This window comes from Ailuropoda melanoleuca, chromosome 2 (genome assembly GCF_002007445.2).
Source record: "Ailuropoda melanoleuca isolate Jingjing chromosome 2, ASM200744v2, whole genome shotgun sequence".
Taxonomy (NCBI): Eukaryota; Metazoa; Chordata; class Mammalia; order Carnivora; family Ursidae; genus Ailuropoda; species Ailuropoda melanoleuca.
In genome coordinates, this window is record NC_048219.1 from 34927908 (window position 1) to 34950529 (window position 22622).

The window sequence follows — 22622 nt, forward strand, 5'->3', positions numbered from 1 at the left end:
TGCTATAGAAAGGTCCTATAAGACAAGGAAGGATCCATCCTAAATTCTATTCCCAGTTCTGCTAAAATATAGGTTTGTGACCTTGCGTAGTTCATTTCAGCTGCGGTGTCAGTTCCCTCATCTATAGAATGAGGCAGTTCTAACAGTGTGTGAGCCTTGAGAATGAGTACTCTACTACGATCTTTATTATATTTACCAGACTGACTCCAACTGAGTGTGTCCTTTATGTCTATTCACATTGATAAATATTTATGATCACACATTTGGGGGCAGGTGTTGTCTGAGTCCTGGGGAAGCAAAGATGGAAAACAGAAACCCTGCCATAAAGGCATTCATAGTCTATAGAAAGGAAACTAATTGAATCATCACAATAAAAAATGAGATGCGCTATGTTCACAAAAGGCATAGTAATTTCAATCTAGAATTTTCAAATTTCAGAAAAGTTTTCTGAGGGACTTGCTAAACTAGAATCAAAGTGGCCTCAGAGAGACCTAAAATAAATAATCTAATATAGGCACAAAAACTTATGAAGGAGTAAGGATACCACCAAACATATTCAAAGGACAGCTAGGTCCATAGGTGACAATAATCCAGTGACCAAGATGGAATTCATGTCAGCCATTATATGGTTGACTATTAGGAAGTTGCTTAGAAGAGGAAGGGTTCTAACAGGGAGGAAAGTAAACACTTCCGAAGTGCTCATCTTTACTCTTGCCACCCCAAACATTAGGGTTCGTGGGCTGATCTTTAGCACTGCACAAAACACGACTCTTGCATGTCAGGAGTTGAAATGACATCCCAGGGGTTCAACTGACATGGTTTAGCTAAAAGACCACTTGAAGCAAACACATATGGGTTTCAGCCCAGCCCTACCTCCAACGAGCTGTGTGGTTTATGGCAATTTGCTTAACTGTTATGAATCTTTCTTTCCTCATTTGTAAAATGAAATAAAAATACCTATTTTATGGAGCTACTGTGCCATTCTGGTCTGCAGTTTCCTTATCTACAAAGTCGAAGGATTACACTAGATGTTCTCTGAGTCTCTTTCAATCCTTAAAATTCTCTACAATTGTTCCTGGAGTTGGGGAACATGAGTTACAGCTGCTCTAAATTGATTATGGATAATCAAAAAGGGGAAGGGACTATGCAGGTAGAAAAAATAAAATGGCTAAAACTCTGAAATTCCTACATCAAGGCAGAGAGTCTATTTTCACACACACACACACACACACACACATACACACACACACACACACAGAGGAATATTATCCAACCTTAAAGCAGAAGGAAATCCTGTCATTTGTGACAACATGGAAAAATGTAGAGAGCGCTGTGGTAATGAAATAAGCCCAACAGAGAAAGACAAATACTGTATAGTATTGTTTATATGTTGAATGTCTTTTTTTTTTTAAGTCGAATTCATAGAATCAAAGAGTAGAAAAGTGATTACCAGGGGCTAATGGGTGGGGGGAATAGGGCGAGTTTGGTAAGAGGGTACAAGCTTCCACTTATAAAATAAGGTCTGAGGATCTAATGTATAACATGGTAATTATAGCTGATATCACTGTATTACATAATTACATAACTGAAATTTGCTGAGACAGTAGAATTTAAATTTTCTCACCAAAGGAAAAAAAAAGAGGATAAATATGTAAGGGGATGGATGTGTTAATTAACTCAGTGGAGGGCTGGGGGAATCCTTCCACATTGTGTATGTATATCAAACCATTACATTGTATACTTCAACTATCTTACAATTTAATTTGTCTATTATACCTCAAAAAAGCTGGGGGAGGGGGTAAAACCTGAGGAGAGTCCTCATAAAAAAAGAAAAAATCATCTACACTGGATATCCTCCAATTTGCCCCTTTATATCTATCCTCCACCCTTATCCACCCTGATCTGTACCCTGGAAGGCTGTCTTGTATCAATGACATCAAAAGATCCCTGTGTGTTGGCTAGATCTGACCAATAGTAAGCCATGGCAGGAGGAAAGAAGAAAGAGAATGAGGGCAATGTATTCATTCGTCTGGCTCCCTTCCTCAAAGTCAGGTTGGATTGTCTATATCCCATGACCAAAGTGATCTATTCTACATGACTGTTCCTGTCTAATTATTTATAACTACTCTTCCCATCAACACTTTACCTGAGGGAAACAGCANGACAGCACTTGCATTCTTACTAGCCTCAGGATACTGCAGTATCTCTTGTAATACTCTTGTTACAAATCCTTTTGTAAGTAGACCTTCCTTGAATCATCTAATGTGATATGTGTCATTTCTTTCTTGTTGGGACACTAATTTATAGACCATTGAAAGGAGAACTCGCCTTTCCCAATAGTTGTAGCAGAAGCCTCAGAGATCACGTTCCTTGATTTCCATGTCATGTATGGCTTTAGTCATATGATCACCAACAACTGTAGCCAGAGAAATGAAGTATTTTAGTTAGCCAGACCTGGTTCATGTATCTATTCCTAGAAGTAGGGTCAGTCCTACTGGAACCACATGGACTGAAATTTTAGGAGACATAGTTCCCCAAAGGAAAATATGAATGCGCATGGATTTTAAATGGGCATTTATATCTACAAAAATAGGCAAGTCGCAGATGTTCAGAGTCTCAGCTCACCTATAAGATAATGATAATGTGTTGTCTAAATTGGATAAATGGACCCAGGCTCTCCTTTAAGTTTTCTTATTTCTTTAAAATCTGTGGATCTAACTCCAACAATGTACACTGGGTACAATCGAACAAATTTAATTATATTTCCTTCTCTACCACCAAATACCCATGTGACCTTGGATAAGTCAGCTATCTTTTCTGATCTTCTATTTATTTATCTGTAAGATGAGATGGTTGGATTGAATGATCTCTTGGGTGTATTCTAGATATAAAATCTCTATGAATCTATGATTATCTCAGAAATTCCACGTTCTTTTAGGGTTCTTTGATTACGAATATCACAGACAAACTCAGTGTAACATTAGACTTCCCTCCCTGGAAAAAAAGGATGTATTCAAAGGATGTAAAAAGTCATCCGGTCTAAGGAGAACTTTAAGAAAACACTTTAGAAACACCAGCAATCATAGTCTTTTGGGGGAATGTAAGCATTAGGGAGGTCTCTACACAATGTTTCAGCCCCAATTTTCATCCCCCCACAATCCCACTCAGTATTTAAACTCCCAGGTATAACATTGGGATTGGATTAGTGAGACCTGCCTTATCTTCTGGCTGGGGGTGGCAGAGAACCTTGTTCGCATTCCCACCAGGACAATACACCATGGAAGAATGATTTCCCAAAGGTAGAAAGGGTAATGAGCAAGCAGAAACTACTGATATCCTTTATACAAGCCAATGATAGCATCAAAACTGGCTGTAATTTGCTTTGCTTATTTTTCTAGTAGATCTCTGTGTTAATTCCTTTTAAAGTTTTCTTGGAATTATACATGTAGTGACTAAGTCACAGTCCCAGAATCTTAAACAAAAACAAAACAAAACAAAAGTCTCAAGTTCCAAAATTCAAATGAATTGGTTAGTTCACCAAAAGATCTAGAGAGTAGAAATGACAATTCTAAAATGAGATTCACTTCTCAGAAACATTGTAAAGCAAAGACCAATGACTTGGTTTTGTTTTCATTAGACAATTATTTTTCAGCCATGGGCAAATGCTCATAAAATGAGATATTACTTGAATATATGAATGCAAATTCAAGAACTCCAGCAGAACAGGTTAATAATTTATAAATGTGCAAAATGAACCAAGATGTCTTTTCAGCCAGTGTGTATAGATACCAAAACCATGTAATTACACAGTAATTATCCAATTCCTAACTTGGGGCTTCAATATCAGCACTGGAAATTATGAACCAATTATACTTAGAACTGTTGTAAAGTTTTAGAGTAGAATGAAATTATCATGAATTGGCAACTTGCTGGCATCTTTAAGGAGAATTTAAATATTTAGTGTTGCAATGGACATGTTACAAGGGTCTGCATAAGCATCAGCAACACATATTATATATGCACGTGCCTTATACTTATAGTTCTGTGTTTGCATGCATATGGATCTATTTACCTTGCATTCGTAAACATTTGCAAAGATTACATNCGGGTCTGCATAAGCATCAGCAACACATATTATATATGCACGTGACTTATAGTTCTGTGTTTGCATGCATATGGATCTATTTACCTTGCATTCGTAAACATTTGCAAAGATTACATCTTTTATTTCAGGTACAAGTTTCGTTTTTCTAAATGTGTTAGCCTGCATAATTTAGCTACAGTGTTTCACTAATAAATTAAAATGAGTTAAAAATAGAATTAGTGGGGGGGGAACTTGGTAAGAAATTGCTATTCTGTTACTCTTTCAACCCCAGCTCTGAAAGTTGAAGGCGTTTAACTAGTTGGCTCTACAGAGGTTTCACAGGGCCTGATGCAGGGCTTGGCACACAAGGTACTCAACAGATGAGTTATGAAGAAGTGATGGATGAAGATCAAAATGGTTCACATGAGCTTTGGGATAAAGTTAAGATTCCTATTCCAAGTAAGAGAACATCAAGATTATGTTTAGAAGGTGCCACAGGAGATCTAAGATCAAGGGGTATATTTCCAAGCTATGGTCTAGTCCAAGCCTCACCAGGGCAGTGATATCTGGCTTAAGCTGTTTGTCATTATAACGAACACTGCACCTGATCTAACATCTTCTCACCATGGCCTGGAAGTGGAATAGGGGTGGAGTAAGTGTGCCAATATAGGATTCTTCTCCAGTGGGCTGGACTTCACACCTGCACTCTAAAGACGCCTCAAATGGAAACAGAGAAAACAGATGAAGAGTTTGAGTTCCTTCAGCTCTTCACTACCTCCACAAAGTAGAATCTGTCCACCTTCTCTAAGGGAAGCACAGTTAGCAAGAGTATTACCTAAAATATCACTGTGAATAGATACTGCTTGTGCTGGGACACAAGGATGGGTACAACGTTGTTCCTGCTATCTCTGACAGGTGTAGTGTTAAAATTACAGGAAATTACAGAAGCAGCAGTCACTGGAAGTTGGGGCAATAAAGGGAGGTTCGGCAGACAATGTAAGTCATTTGTTGGGTGAGAAAAATTGAGAGGGCTAATGAAAGAAGTCAGAATGGGTAATCATGCAGTTAATAAGAACCACAGACAGAATCAAGAATGGGTACGGACACTGGACACTAAGTAGACCAGTGTGACTCAAGAAACAGAAGTAGGGAAGTAATTGGAAAACAAATCTTGTACTTTTCCTTTAAGTCAATTATTCTCTATTTTAGCTTTTCATTAAAATAATCTGAGAAGCTTAGGGGGATAAAAAAGACAGTATAGGGGCCCGGCCCCTGGAGATTCCAATTTAATTTGGTCTGGGGTTAAGCGCAGTCATGCTTGTTTTATTCTTTTTTTTTTTTTCCTTTTTTAAGCTTTCTAGGTGATTCTAACATATAGCCGGTATTGAAAACTACTCTTTAGACCACCAGTATTGTACAACTGGCATCGCTTAAAAGAGGGCTTTCAATGCCATTACGTGTTTTGCAACCCAAGTNATTTTTTTTTTCCTTTTTTAAGCTTTCTAGGTGATTCTAACGTATAGCCGGTATTGAAAACTACTCTTTAGACCACCAGTATTGTACAACTGGCATCGCTTAAAAGAGGGCTTTCAATGCCATTACGTGTTTTGCAACCCAAGTCCCAAGTCACCAGATGTAATGCAGATAATATTTTGTAAGCCTCAAACCAATGTCATTCAATTCTTCACTTTACAGTCTTGATTGGAAGGCTGAGCAATGAGGCTTGTTGTCAGATGCAAAGAGAGGGCACAACACCACCTCAACCATTTGAAAAATATCTGGACCATGATACCATGGTCCAGATATTTTTGAATCAATGGTCTGAAGTGAAGCTCAAGCGTCTGCATTTTCTAAGCTCNTCAATGCCATTACGTGTTTTGCAACCCAAGTCCCAAGTCACCAGATGTAATGCAGATAATATTTTGTAAGCCTCAAACCAATGTCATTCAATTCTTCACTTTACAGTCTTGATTGGAAGGCTGAGCAATGAGGCTTGTTGTCAGATGCAAAGAGAGGGCACACCACCACCTCAACCATTTGAAAAAATATGGTGTCCTGATACCATGGTCCAGATATTTTTGAATCAATGGTCTGAAGTGAAGCTCAAGCGTCTGCATTTTCTAAGCTCTGCTGGCCACTCTAACATTCAGATCTACTCCCAGAACAAATAGAACACTTGAGTTTCTAACTCCCACTCCAGACCAGACCTATTGAATCGGAAGTTCATGGTTGGACTGCATACTGGCCAAGTGCTTTATAAAGTTCATCTGATGACCTCAAAGTACAGCCAAGGTTGTTTATTAGATAAAATATGGATTCCAACTTTTTTCATGTCATGGCACATGTAGAAATAGCCTATATATAAAGCATGCTGGAATATATCGGAGGAGATTTAAAGGCTTGGTATACAAGAGTATGGTATTGGTTTTAAAAAATATCTTTTCATTATTAAATAGGTATGATATAAAAATTTGAAAATATTATTAATGATTATAAATTTAGAATTTATAGAAAACTTTCAAAATTATTTTCACAAATTATAATGCAAGACTGGATTTTGCATTTATAACTAAATCTTCATTATCAGATTTTTTTATGTTTGAAAAACCTACATGTAGTCTTTGATCAAGGTTCTTAAACTAATAATCTCTTCAAATACTTAATTACTACAAGAAGAAATTTTATCTTTCACCAGTGATAAAAATATAAACTATTTTTAAAACTTTCAAAATGTGCAACATGTTATATGTAACTGATGAATCACTAAACTCTACCTCTAAAGTTAATAATACACTGTATGTTAATTAATTGAATTTAAATAAAATTTTTTTAAAAAAAAGAAAATTCAGGGCTCCTGGGTGGCTCAGTTGTTAAACATCTGTCTTCGGCTCAGGGCATGATCACAGGGTCTTGGGATGGAGCCCCCACATCGGGCTCCCTGCTCCGTTAGGAGCCTGCTTCTTCCTCTCCCACTCCCCCTGCTTGTGTTCCCTCTCTCACTGGCTGTCTCTCTCTCTGTCAGATAAATAAATAAAATCTTTAAAAAATAAAAAAAAGAAAAATAAATAAAAAAAGAAAATGCTTCTACCTCCATGAATAAAGATGATAGTTGGGGAAAAAGTGCAACAGTTAAAATCATAAAGATTCTGAGAGCTCTCTTTCATTGACAAAGATAGTGTTGAAATTTATTTTAAAAACATGAATTGGTATAGATACCAATCAAACTTTCTCAAACCCAGTATTTCTCTCTCTTTTTTTATTTTTTTAGGAGGCTCTACACCCAGTGTGGAGCCCACCTTGGTACCTGAATTCACGACCCTGAGATCAAGACCTGAGCTGAGACCAAGAGTTGGATGTTCAATGGAGAGAGCCACCCAGGTGCCCCTCGAACCCAGTGTCTTAACAGTGATGAGCCTATAACTGGGCTTGCCTGGCTAGTCATTCTACAGTTGCTTGATCAATCAAAGGCAACAGTCACGAGGGGGCAAAAAGATCTTCATGTAACTGAAGATAAACGCTTTGCAACCTGAAGATAACAGAAACTTCAGCCCATTCGCCTCCCTGCCATCCATCTGTGAACTGAGCACTGTGCTCCTGGAGGACTCCTCAAATAGCTCCAGACTCATGGTCCGCAAGCTGCGGAAGTGTAGCTCCACGTTGTAATGCACGTGGTCATCCACACTCCATATGCCGCAGTAGCCTAGCAAGTATTGGCTATCACACCATAACCTATTCAAGCCAGCCCCCAAACATTTGTGGGTTCAGGAGAAAGATACACCTACAGGCCCACATACCATGTGACTCAATATTTGAAGTTCATAATCAAGACATTTAAGTGTTAAATAAAATGTATTCTATTTCCCAACCTTAATAAATATATTTCGATAAACACAAAAATCTAAAAATATATGTAAAACTACTGCTTTTATATAACTGGAAATAAGCAAAAAATCAATGATGACAGAATTGAACTATTACTGTGCATGTCTGAGCGTTCTACTGATCAGTGGTTGAAGGTTGTTGAGTATTAAAGAAAAAGCATACATAATTTGTACATTGCTATATACTAATTCTGCAAAGTTAATTCTTCTTTCTTTATTTTGGCAAAATCTTTAGCTATGCTATTATGATTAAGATTGTCACATAACTTTTATTCTTTAATTGTGATGCACTCATTCGCGGGTCACTATAGTTCCCACATCATTTTTTTTTATTTCAATTCAGAGAAACCTCACTCTTTAGAGGCAGTAGCACCTGGAATTGTCAACAAAATTATTAAAGCAATACTTAGATTTACAAAGATTTGTGAATTTTAGGTATAATATTCAAGCATGGTAATGGGATTACATATGATAAAATATCAAAGAAAACTTTACAAATTTTTAATTTCATTGTATAAATTATCACATCATTTTCACTATTTTTATTTAATTATTTATTTTTATTATTGAAGTATAATTGACACACAATGTTATAGTCATTTCAGGTGTACCACATAGTGATGTGACAATTCTATACATTATTCAGTGTTCATCATGATAAATGTAGTTACCATCTGGCAACGTTCAACATTATTACAATTTTAATGACTGTATAATCTGTGTTGTACTTTTCATCTCCGTGACTTATTTATTTTATAACTTGAAAGGAAAGAAAGAAGAAAGAAAGAAAGAAAGAAAGAAAGAAAGAAAGAAAGAAAAGAAAGAAAAAGAGTGAAATACTATTGAGCCATAAAAAAGAAGGAAACCCTGCCGTTGGTAACAACCTGGATAGACATTGAGGGCCTTATGCTAAATGAAATAAGTCAGACAGAGAAAGACAAGCACTATATGATCCCACTTAGATGTGGAATCTAAAAACAAAAAACAAACAAACAAACAAACCTCATAGAAATAGCAAATTGGTAGTTTCCCAATGCAGGTGGTGGTGGTAGGAGAAATTGGTAGATATGGTCGAAAGGTACAAACAACCAGTTATAACATGAATAAGTTCTGGGAATATAATGTACAGCACGATGAATATAGTTAACAATACTGTATTGTATTTTTGAAAGTTGGTTAGACAATATATCTTTTTTAATTTTCTTTAATTTTTTAAATTTAAACTCAATTAATTAACCTATAGTGTATTATTAGTTTCAGAGGTAGAGTTCAGTGATTCATCAGTCTCATACAATACCCAGTGCTCATTACATCCCATGTTCTCCTCATTGTCCATCACCCAGTTATCCCATCCCCCCACCCGCCTCCCCTCCATCAACCCTCAGTTTGTTTCCCATGATTAAGAGTCTCTTGGGGCGCCTGGGTGGCACAGTCGTTAAGCGTCTGCCTTCGGCTCAGGGTGTGATCCTGGCGTTTCGGGATCGAGCCCCACATCAGGCTCCTCCACTAGGACCCTGCTTCTTCCTCTCCCATTCCCCCTGCTTGTGTTCCCTCTCTTGCTGGCTGTCTCTCTCTGTCTAATAAATAAATAAATAAATCTTAAAAAAAAGAAAAGAGTCTCTTGTCGTTTTTCTCACTCTCTGATTTCCTCTTGCTTTAATTTTCCCTCCCTTCCCCTATGTTCCTCTGCTTTGTTTCTTAAATTCCACACGAGTGGAATTGTCTTTCTCTGATCAACTTATTTCACTTAGCTTAATACCCTCTAGTTCCATCTACATTGCTGTAAATGGCAAAATTTCTTTTTTTCTGATGGCTGAGTAGTATTCCATTGTGTGTGTGTGTGTATATATATATATATATATATATTCCATTCATCTGTTGATGGACATTTGGGCTTTTTCCATGGTTTGGCTATTGTGGACATTGCTGTGGGGTTCAAGTGCCCCTTCAGATCACTACATTTGTATCTTTGGGGTAGATACCTAGTACTGCAATTGCTGGATTGTAGGGCAGCTCTATTTTCAACTCTTTTGAGGAACCTCCATACTGTTTTCCAAAGTGGCTGCGCCATCCTTGCCAACAACTGTCATTTCCTGACTTGTTAATTTTAGCCATTCTGACTGGTGGGAGGTGGTATCTCATTGTGGTTTTGATTTGTATTTCCCTGATGCTGAGTGATGTTGAGCATTTTTTCATGTGTCTGTTGGCCATTTGTATGTCTTCTTTGGAGAAATGTCTGTTCATGTCTTCTGCCCATTTCTTGATTGGATTATNCTTGGTTGGATTATTTGTTCCTTGGGTGTTGAGTTTGATAAGTTCTGTGTAGATTTTGGATACTAGCCCTTTATCTGATAAGACATTTGCAAATATCTTCTCCCATTCTGGCAGTTGTCTTTTGGTTTTGTCGACTGTTTGCTGTGCAAAGCTTTTTATCTCGATGAAGACGCAGTAGTTCATTTTTGCCTTTGTTTCATTTGCCTTTGGAGCTGTGCCTACTGAAGTTGCTGTGGCTGAGGTCACAGAGGTTGCTGCCTGTGTTCTCCTCTAAGATTTTGATGGATTCCTATCTCACATTTAGGTCTTTCATCCATTTTGTGTCTGTTTTTGTGTATGGTATAAGAAAATGTCCAGTTTAATTCTTCTGAATGTGGATGTCCAATTTTTCCAACACTATTTGTTGAAAAGACTGTCTTTTTTTTCCATTGGATATTCTTTCCTGCTTTTTCAAAGATTAGGTGACCATAGGATTGAGGGTCAATTTCTGGGTTCTCTATTCTGTTCCATTGATCTATGTGTCTGTTTTTGCTCCAGTACCATATTGCCTTGATGATTATACTTTTGTAATATAGCTCGACATCCAGAATTGTGATGCCACCAGCTTTGGTTTTCTTTTTCAACATTCCTTTGGTTATTCAAAGCTTTTTCTTTCTTTTTTTTTAAAGATTTTATTTATTTATTCGACAGAGATAGAGACAGCCAGTGAAAGAGGGGACACAAGCAGGGGGAGTGGGAAAGGAAGAAGCAGGCTCATAGCGGAGGAGCCTGATGTGGGGCTCGATCCCATAACGCCGGGATCACGCCCTGAGCCGAAGGCAGACGCTTAACCGCTGTGCCACCCAGGCGCCCCTCAAAGCTTTTTCTGGTTCCATACAAATTTTAGGATTATTTGTTCCAGCTCTGTGAAAAAAGCTGGTGGTATTTTGATAGAGATTGCGTTGAATGTTTAGATTCCTCTAGGTAGCATAGACATTTTAACAATATTTGTTCTTCAGATCCTTGAGCATGGAACATTTTTCAATTTCTTTGTGTCTTCCTCAATTGCTTTCATGAGTGTTCTATAGTTTTCTGAGTACAGATCCCCTACCTCTTTGGTTATGTTTCTTCCTAGATATCTTATGGGTTTTGGTGCAATTAAGACAATAGATCTTAAAAGTTCTTACCACAAAGAAAAACTTAATTACTATGTGAGGTGATGGATGTTAACTGAACTTATTGCAGTGATCTTTTCCCAATAGATACATATGTGAAATCATTATGTTACACAGCCTAAACTTAACAATGTTATATGTCAATTATATCTCAATAAAACTGGGGAAAAACGCATATGCCCACATTCTGAAATGAAGATTATCTGAGATCTTGCAATGGCGCAAACCACAAGCCTTTAAAGAAGACATACAGCAAGAGATGTAGGGGAGCTTTCCTTTGAGGTTTGAGAAGTGTTAGCTATGAGAGCGGATCTATAGAATTAAAGGCTGTGGGTGTCAGCCCTCAACAACAGATCCGGAGCTACAGGGGTACCCATGTGTTCTAGAACATGTCTGTCTTTTTCATTTGCGATATGCACAGCCCTCCAAAGCAAAGTTCAGAGAGGGGTTCTCTATGACTTGGGTCTACAGGTAGCACTAAAATCTATTCATGAGCCCTCAGAGGTAACTGGCTAGGCAATATTGGGGGAAAGGGTACTTTGGTGGAAGGATTGCAGAAATGAGAAGGGGGCCAGAGGTAGGAGAATTGGGGTGGGAGGTGTGTGTCTTTGCACATATGAGTGTAGTTTGAGCAAGCTTTCACTTCTCACGTGAGAAAGCAACATCAGCAAGATGGCAGAATAGAAAGCCCCAGACCTCATTTCTTGACTTAACAATAATATATATGATCCAAAAAAGCCTTTATGAGAGCTCTAGAAATCAGTTAGGAAGTCACAATACCCCCAGGCCATCTCAAAGCCAAGAACAGTTACATTGCTGTGGGTATGTAAAGCCATTTCATTGCAACCACATCTGCCCCTCCCCAGGCCAGCACAGTTTGCAATTAAGATGAAAAGTCCAACTCACAGTTTCTCCTTTAGAAAGGAAAAATAAGAGTGGAACTTATGTCCAATGTGTCAGCTTTTCACAGGGCTGCCTGAGGGACCGGTTTCTGTCTTGCCTGATGTGGAATGCTGATGGGAAACCAGCATACCTTGGATGCCTGGGGGCCACAGAGAACAAAAGAGAGCTCAGCAGTTTATGGAACTCCATGGAACAGAAAGAACAAGCACAGTTCACCATGATCAGAAGTAAGCACTCTTGCAGCATCTCCCTTGAGAGGGAAAGAAAAGAGTGAAATGTCCATCCAACAATCCAGTTTTTCAGGGGCTGTTGGAAGGATTGGTTTCTGTTTTGCCTGACTTAGAGTGCTTATGGAACTTGCAGACCTTGGATACCTGGGGACCACAGAGAACATTCAAGGAATAATTAACACCAACCCTCCTCAAACTCTTCCAAAAATTGAAGAAGAGAGAACACTCCCAAACTCATTTTATAAGGCCAGAAGTATGTTGATAGTGAAGGCAGACAGACATTAAAATAAAAGAAAACTATAGGCCAATATCCCTGTTGAATATAGATGCAAAAATCCTCTACAAACTACTAGCAAATAAAATTCAACAGCATATTAAAGGAATAATGCTCCATGACCAAATGAGATTTATCCCTGGACTCAAGGATGGTTCGACATAAAAAAATCAACCAACATGACACAACACTTAATATAATGAGGATAAAAATCACATGGCCATCTCAATATGTGAAGAAAAAGCATTTGACAAACATCAACATCCTTTCATGATAAAAACACCCAACAAACTAAATATAGAAACAAATTACCTCAACATAATAAAGCCATATATGAAAAGCCTATAGTGAAAAACTCAACAGCGAAAAACAAAAACAAAGAACAAAAAAAAAAACAAAAAAACTTTTAATCTAAGATTAGGAACAAGACAAAAAAACTCAATCTCACCATTTTTACTTGACATAGTACTAGAAATCCTAGCCAGAACTACTTGAAAAGAAAAAGGAATAATAGACATCCAAGTTAGGAAGGAAGAAGTAAAATTGTCTCTGTTTGCAGATGGCATAATCTTATATGTAGAAAACCCCAAAGATTACACACACACACACACACACACACACACACACAACTGTTAAAGTAATAAATTCAGCAAAGTTGCAGGATACAAAATCAACATACAAAAATAGGTTCTGTGCTTATGTACTAACAACAAACAACCTGAAAAGGAAATTAAATAAACAATCCCATTTACAATAGCATTAATAAGAATAAAATACTTAGATATAAATTTAATAAGGAGGTGAAAAATTTATACTCTAAAAACTACAAAATATTGCTAAAAGAAACTAAAGAAGACATAATTAACCAGAAAGCGATACCAAGTTCATAAATTGGAGGCTTAATATTGCTAAAACATCCATACTACCCAAAGCAATCTATAGATTCAAGGCAAGCACCATTAAAATCCAAATTTTTTTTTCAAAAATAAGGAAAAACAATCCTAGAATTCATATGGAATCACAAATATCCCAAATAGCCAAAATATTCTTGAGAAAACAGAGCAAGGCTTGAGGCTTCACATGTTTTCACTTCAAAACATATTACAAAGCTATAGTAATCAAAACACTATGGTACTTACATAAGGACAGACATACAGATCGATGGAACAGAACAGAGAGCCAGGAAATAAACCCTTGAAAATATGGTCAAACGGTCTTTGACAAAGATGCCAAAACAACACAATGGGGAAAGGATAGTCTCTTCAACAAATGGTGCTGGGGTAACTGGACATCTTACATGCAAAAGAACGGAACTGGACTTTTACCTTACATTATATACAAAAATCAACTCAAATTAAAGACCTAAATGTATGACCTGATACTATAAACCTCCTAAAAGAAAACTTAGGGGACAGCTTTATAACAGCGGTCTCGGCAATGATTTTTTAGATACGACGCCAAAGCACAAGCAACAAAAGCAGAAATAAACAAGTGGAACCATATCAAACCAAAATCTTTTTGTGCTGCAAAGGAAATAAGCTACAGAGTGAAAAGGCATTGGCAGAATAGGAGAAAATATTTGCAAGCCATATATCTTATAAGAGATTAATATCCAAAATAGATCCAATTATATCATACAACATAATAACAAAAAACAAGTAGCCTGGTTTAAAAAATGGGCAAAGAACTTGAATAAACAAAGGCACATAAATGACAAACACGAATATGAAAAGATGTTCAACATCACTCATTATCAGGGAAATGAAAATCAAAACCACAATGAAATATCACTTCACGCTTGTTAGGATGGCCATTCTTTAAAAGAAAAAAAAAGAGAAAGGAAAGAGAAAAAACAGAAAATAACAAGTGTTGGTGCAGATAGGGAGAAACTGGAACCCTGTGCCCTGTTGGTAGGAATGTAACATGACACAGTTGCTGTAGAAAACAGAATGGACTTACCCCTATGAAGTTAAAAATAGGACTACCATATGATACAGCAATCCTACTTCTGAATATATATCCAAAAGAATTGAAATCAGGATCCTGAAGAGATATTTGCACTCCCATGTTCATGGTAGCAATATTCATAATAGCCAAAAAGTATAAACAACCTCAATGCCCATCAACACAACAGAGGATAAAGAAAATGTATATATAAAATGAAATATTACTCAACCCTTAAAAAGAAAGAACTCTTGTCATTTGTTACAGCATGGATGAAACTTGGGGACATTATGAAAGATACATACTGCATGATCCCACTCATGTGAAATATTGAAAGTAGTCATACTCTTAGAAGCAGAAAGCAGAGTGATAGTTGCCAGGGGCTGTGGGAACGGGGAAATGGGAAGTTGTTATTTAATGAGTATAGAGTTTCAGTCATGCAAGATGAAAAAGTGCTAGAGATCTGCTGTGTAACAGTGTATGTACAGGTCACAATATTGACTACACTTATAAAATTGTTGAGAATATACATTTCATGTTATATATTTTTTACCACAATAAAAAAAATTTAAAATGAAAGAGACATGAACAGCAGGTATGCTCTGTAAGCGGTCAATGATCTAGATATCAACAGTCTAGATTGTCCAGTACAATGGTTTTGAAACTTCAATTAACACTGGAATCATTCTTCACTTAAACTTTTCCAGTAAACTCAATAAGGAAACGATGAAAGTAGAACCACTTGTATTGAATTGGGTTGGAGGAGAGGAATCCAGATTTCAGACAGCACACACGGTCACTGAGACCTCTCACTCCCTGAGCCCAATCCTTTAGGAACCCCTGATGTACTCTAAGTTCTCCTCATTTTGTAGAGGAAGAACGCAGCCCCAAAAGGAAAAGAGACTCACCCCAGAGTATGCAGTGAGTTAGTGGCATGGCCCCAGATAGAATCCTCATCTCCCTGTTCCCAACTTGATGTTCTTTGCATTCTCATTAAGCCTCTTGAAACTAACCTGGAAAATATCCAGAGATAAAGGGTCAAATAGTGGGGCACGGAGGGAGGGGGACATTTTTAAAACTAAGCACCAGTCAACAGATTTCTAATTTCAACAGTTTTTTTAATGCCTATTTGTTTTCATTATAGAAATAATATCCATTTATTAAAGGAGATTTTGAAATTGCAGAGAAGCAAGAAAAGGAGAAAAATGTATAATCCCACCAATTATATACACAACCATTAACACTTGGATGTGTTTTCTTTCTGTCTTTTAATGAATAGATCATTGAGCTTTCACTGAACTGCGCTCTCCTGTATGTTCAGTTTTGTACCCTGCTTTATTTGCAATATAATAGCATAAGCATTTTCCATTTGTAAATATTTCCTTTCATGGCTACATAATATGCTTCAAAGTAGTTGTGCCATGCAGAACATTTTTTAAAAACTTTTTCACTATTTCAAATAATGCTAAAATGAACATATATCTGTATATAGAATAGTCGATCCATGTTTATGGAGTGTACCAAAGTAAAATTATGGCATTAAAGAATTCAAAGATTTTTAAGTTTTTTGGTAAATAGTTCCACATCATTTATAATATATATTTTATTATTTATGCACAATTACACAGACATTGTTTCAGAATTCCAGAAAAGGAAAGTATAGATAAATAATTAATAATAATAGTAATAATAATAATAATAGTACTCACCATTATTCCCTTGACCCACAGGGAGAAACCACTGATTATCCTGGCATATTCCTTCCCTATCTTTTTGAAAATATATACACACACACATATTATTACCAAACTGAGACCATTGATGGGTTTAGCTTTTGGTAGAAGAATTTGTAAGCATATTCCCATGTCAATAAATAATAGTCGAAGGCCAAATAGATTTTCTTTGTTAATCATAACATTTTATCCCCATCACACAGGCAAACTCACTCTCATTTGTCTACGCCAAGTACAGCCATACCCATATCCCCATACCCAAGTAACAGAGAGATTATATGTGGGATCAGTCCTAATAGGACAATCCTCAGTGAGGAATCTTGATTGTAGTTCTCATGGGATGTCTGAGAAATTGACCCTTAGAATGGACCCTAGGCAGTAGCAACCGCAATTGGCATTTCTGCAGAGCTCAGCTCAGAGCGATGCTCCAACATGCCAGCCACAGGCACAGCTCTGGGTCCTGAAATGTAGGTCACTGGTTCTCATCAGAAGATTAGTCCAAAAGCACAGTGGTTCAGACAGAAACTGTGGCATCAGACCACTTCAGGTTCAAGTCATGACTGCCTCCTACGGGCTGTGTGACGTGGATTAACTGAATTGCTCTAAGCCTTGGTCTTCTCATCTGCAAAACTGACTGACAAGAGTTGCTACCTCATATGTCTGCAATGATGATCAGATGAGACAAGGCATGTAAAGTACTTAGCAACACGTCATAGCAGGCTCTCAGTCAATTTTAGCTATAATTATTTAAGGAGTTCTGGCAACTCGCAGCTCCTTCTTCTCACTCACAAATATGACTTTCTCTTTCCCCATTTATCTATTAACAGAAAATATTTATTTTTAACTGATAATTCCCAAAGCAATCATTCTGGCAATGAATATGGCAGTTCACAATGTTATCGTATTTATCTTATCACAAATGTTATTAATATCTTAAAGTGGTTGAAATTGTCATCAACTATTTTTAATTATTTTCCTGCATTTCCTATTCTCAGGAATTTTACACGGCAATATCCCTTTCCACTTTCACAAGCCTGTGAAGTATTATTATTACCAGTTTTCAAGTGAGCAAACTGGCATATGGACAGTTTAAGAAATTTGCTAAAGGTCACATCTCTAGAAGTTGAAGACTCAGGTGTGAATCCAAGCCCACTGGACTACAAGCCCTAACCCCCAACCACAACACCGGGAGTCAGCAAACCTTTCTCTGTAAGGGCCGGAGAGTAAATATTTTAGGGTTTTTGGGCCATATGGTCTACATCATAACTACTCTACTCTGCAACCACACTGTGAAAGCAGCCATAAGCAACATGCAACCAAATGAGCATGCCTACAGCCAATAAAACTCTATTATGGACACTGAAATTTCAATTTCATATCATTTTCATATGTTACACTATATTATTCTTCTTTTCATTTTTTCCCCAAACATTTAAGAAGTAAGAATTATTCTTAGCTTATGGGCCGTATGAAAACAGATGGTGAGCTGTAGACCCATCAACAGAGAGAATGTGAAGATCAGGTAATGTGAAACTCTCCAGGCACAGTAGGCTATTTTTGGTTTACCAGGCTCTCCCTCAGGCCTTTGCTGTGTTATTCTTTTGCAGTACAAAACTCCTGCCACCACCCTCCTTCTCAATATCTGCCTTTGTCTGCCATACTTTTTCATTCTGCAAGCCAAACGTCACTGTCACTTCTTGCAGGAAATGCAACCAACCCACCCCTACCACCAGCCCTATGGTAAGTTTGGTACCCTTTTCCGGTCCTCCCTGAGCACCTTGTAGGTTCCCATCATAGTGGCTATTACACTGGATTGAGATGGCTTGCTTACCTGCTCTGAGGGCAAGTGCCGTGAAAGCAGGTTCCTGTCTTGATTATAATTGAAACTGCCAAGTAACTAGCACAGTGTTGGGAATATAAGAGGAGCTCAATAAATGTTGGAAGGAAGGACAAGAGGAAGGGAGGGAGGACAGACAAATGAAAGAAGTTCTCAACTATAAACACAGGTTCTGTGATGGAACATGGAAAGGCAGGAGAGTAGGGAAAGAGCCTATATCAAAACATTAGGAGAAAAGTGGAAGGAAAAGTGCCCCAAGTGCATGTGGAAATACCATTTCTGCTTCTCATGAGGGGAAATCCATGATCCCCTGTAGAAATGGTTGACCATTGTGTTGGGACGGTGAAGAACAAGGCAGAACTAAGTCTCTCAGATTGGTCCCATCAGGGTCCAGGGAAAAGGTACCAGCTTAGAGATTTTCTGTGCCCTGTGGGTTTCCAAGTCATTTACATCATATTCTCTGTCAGTGGAACACAGAAAGAACAATGTCTCAAAAATCGAGATGGTTTCTTCCAAATATGTTATATTCTTATATATATTTTTAAATGTTACAGCAAATAAAAGAATCCAAGTGAAGGTGTAAAGGAAAAAGAAATTAAAGAGTCAGGATTAGATGGAGTAGAAGATAGCTAAAAGCCTTCTTTCAGCTCTAAACAAATTTATTCTTCTTATTTTTTTTTTCCTTTTTTTCCCCAGTGGATTGCATTTGTACTTCATTTTAATTTGGGGGTTTTTTGGAGNATAAATAATTAATAATAATAGTAATAATAATAATAATAGTACTCACCATTATTCCCTTGACCCACAGGGAGAAACCACTGATTATCCTGGCATATTCCTTCCCTATCTTTTTGAAAATATATACACACACACATATTATTACCAAACTGAGACCATTGATGGGTTTAGCTTTTGGTAGAAGAATTTGTAAGCATATTCCCATGTCAATAAATAATAGTCGAAGGCCAAATAGATTTTCTTTGTTAATCATAACATTTTATCCCCATCACACAGGCAAACTCACTCTCATTTGTCTACGCCAAGTACAGCCATACCCATATCCCCATACCCAAGTAACAGAGAGATTATATGTGGGATCAGTCCTAATAGGACAATCCTCAGTGAGGAATCTTGATTGTAGTTCTCATGGGATGTCTGAGAAATTGACCCTTAGAATGGACCCTAGGCAGTAGCAACCGCAATTGGCATTTCTGCAGAGCTCAGCTCAGAGCGATGCTCCAACATGCCAGCCACAGGCACAGCTCTGGGTCCTGAAATGTAGGTCACTGGTTCTCATCAGAAGATTAGTCCAAAAGCACAGTGGTTCAGACAGAAACTGTGGCATCAGACCACTTCAGTCAAGTCATGACTGCCTCCTACGGGCTGTGTGACGTGGATTAACTGAATTGCTCTAAGCCTTGGTCTTCTCATCTGCAAAACTGACTGACAAGAGTTGCTACCTCATAGGTCTGCAATGATGATCAGATGAGACAATGCATGTAAAGTACTTAGCAACACGTCATAGCAGGCTCTCAATCAATTTTAGCTATAATTATTTGAGGAGTTCTGGCAACTCGCAGCTCCTTCTTCTCACTCACAAATATGACTTTCTCTTTCCCCATTTATCTATTAACAGAAAATATTTATTTTTAACTGATAATTCCCAAAGCAATCATTCTGGCAATGAATATGGCAGTTCACAATGTTATCGTATTTATCTTATCACAAATGTTATTAATATCTTAAAGTGGTTGAAATTGTCATCAACTATTTTTAATTATTTTCCTGCATTTCCTATTCTCAGGAATTTTACACGGCAATATCCCTTTCCACTTTCACAAGCCTGTGAAGTATTATTATTACCAGTTTTCAAGTGAGCAAACTGGCATATGGACAGTTTAAGAAATTTGCTAAAGGTCACATCTCTAGAAGTTGAAGACTCAGGTGTGAATCCAAGCCCACTGGACTACAAGCCCTAACCCCCAACCACAACACCGGGAGTCAGCAAACCTTTCTCTGTAAGGGCCGGATAGTAAATATTTTAGGGTTTTTGGGCCATATGGTCTACATCATAACTACTCTACTCTGCAACCACACTGTGAAAGCAGCCATAAGCAACATGCAACCAAATGAGCATGCCTACAGCCAATAAAACTCTATTATGGACACTGAAATTTCAATTTCATATCATTTTCATATGTTACACTATATTATTCTTCTTTTCATTTTTTCCCCAAACATTTAAGAAGTAAGAATTATTCTTAGCTTATGGGCCGTATGAAAACAGATGGTGAGCTGTAGACCCATCAACAGAGAGAATGTGAAGATCAGGTAATGTGAAACTCTCCAGGCACAGTAGGCTATTTTTGGTTTACCAGGCTCTCCCTCAGGCCTTTGCTGTGTTATTCTTTTGCAGTACAAAACTCCTGCCACCACCCTCCTTCTCAATATCTGCCTTTGTCTGCCATACTTTTTCATTCTGCAAGCCAAACGTCACTGTCACTTCTTGCAGGAAATGCAACCAACCCACCCCTACCACCAGCCCTATGGTAAATTTGGTACCCTTTTCCGGTCCTCCCTGAGCACCTTGTAGGTTCCCATCATAGTGGCTATTACACTGGATTGAGATGGCTTGCTTATCTGCTCTGAGGGCAAGTGCCGTGAAAGCAGGTTCCTGTCTTGATTATAATTGAAACTGCCAAGTAACTAGCACAGTGTTGGGAATATAAGAGGAGCTCAATAAATGTTGGAAGGAAGGACAAGAGGAAGGGAGGGAGGACAGACAAATGAAAGAAGTTCTCAACTATAAACACAGGTTCTGTGATGGAACATGGAAAGGCAGGAGAGTAGGGAAAGAGCCTATATCAAAACATTAGGAGAAAAGTGGAAGGAAAAGTGCCCCAAGTGCATGTGGAAATACCATTTCTGCTTCTCATGAGGGGAAATCCATGATCCCCTGTAGAAATGGTTGACCATTGTGTTGGGACGGTGAAGAACAAGGCAGAACTAAGTCTCTCAGATTGGTCCCATCAGGGTCCAGGGAAAAGGTACCAGCTTAGAGATTTTCTGTGCCCTGTGGGTTTCCAAGTCATTTACATCATATTCTCTGTCAGTGGAACACAGAAAGAACAATGTCTCAAAAATCGAGATGGTTTCTTCCAAATATGTTATATTCTTATATATATTTTTAAATGTTACAGCAAATAAAAGAATCCAAGTGAAGGTGTAAAGGAAAAAGAAATTAAAGAGTCAGGATTAGATGGAGTAGAAGATAGCTAAAAGCCTTCTTTCAGCTCTAAACAAATTTATTCTTCTTATTTTTTTTTTCCTTTTTTTCCCCAGTGGATTGCATTTGTACTTCATTTTAATTTGGGGGTTTTTTGGAGAGGTGTTTTTTAAATTTAAATTTAATTTAGTTAACATATAGTGTATTATTATTTTCAGAGATAGAATTTAGTGATTCATCATTGCATATAACACCCAGTGCTCATTCCATCAAGTGTACTCCTTAATGCCCATCACCCAATTACCCCTTCCTCCTACCCATCTCCCCTCCAGCAACCCTCAGTTTGTTCCCTATAGTTAAGAATCTTTTATGGTTTGCCTCCTTCTCTGTTTTTATCTTATTTTATTTTTCCTTCCCTTCCCCTATGTTCTTAAATCCCATATATGAGTGAAATCATATGGTTTTTGTCTTTCTTTCACTGATTTATTTCACTTGACATAATACCCTCTAGTTCCACCCACATCATTGCAAATGGAAAATAGTATAGAGGTTCCTCAAAAAGTTAAAAATGGAACTACCTTACAACCCAGCAATTGCATTTCTAGGCATTTATCCAAAGGATACAAAAACAGTGATTCAAAGGGGCACATGCACCCCAGTGTTTATAGCAGCAATGTTCACAATAGCTAAAATATGGAAAGAGCCCAAATGTCCATCAACAGATGAATGGATAAAGAAGTTGTATATATATTACACATACATATATATACACACAATATTATATATATATATATACAATATTACTAAGTCACTATATATATATATGGAATAATATGGAATATTACTCAGCCATCAAAAAGAATGAAATCTTGCCATTTGCAAATTCATTCTTTTTAAAAGATTATGGAAGCTTGGATTTATTCTCCAAAGCTCTCCTTTGAAGCAAAGAATTTAATCATCCCACATCATAATGCTTAAGATTTGGGGTTTTTTTTTCTTCTTCTCTTGACTAGGTGTTCTATGGAAGAGCTATTTTGAGATGAAAATATAGGGACTAAGAAATACCAATTTTTCACTCCACT

At 37.5% G+C, this 22622-nt stretch overlaps 1 long non-coding RNA gene across 1 annotated transcript in view; it reads right to left on the reverse strand.

The window, feature by feature from the left end:
• Positions 1–22622, reverse strand: part of LOC109488452 — a 218068-nt gene that overhangs the window by 187216 nt on the left and 8230 nt on the right. The window contains exon 4 of the long non-coding RNA XR_004623238.1: positions 15653–15757. This is a non-coding gene — a long non-coding RNA (uncharacterized LOC109488452). The remainder of the gene's footprint in view (positions 1–15652; positions 15758–22622) is intronic.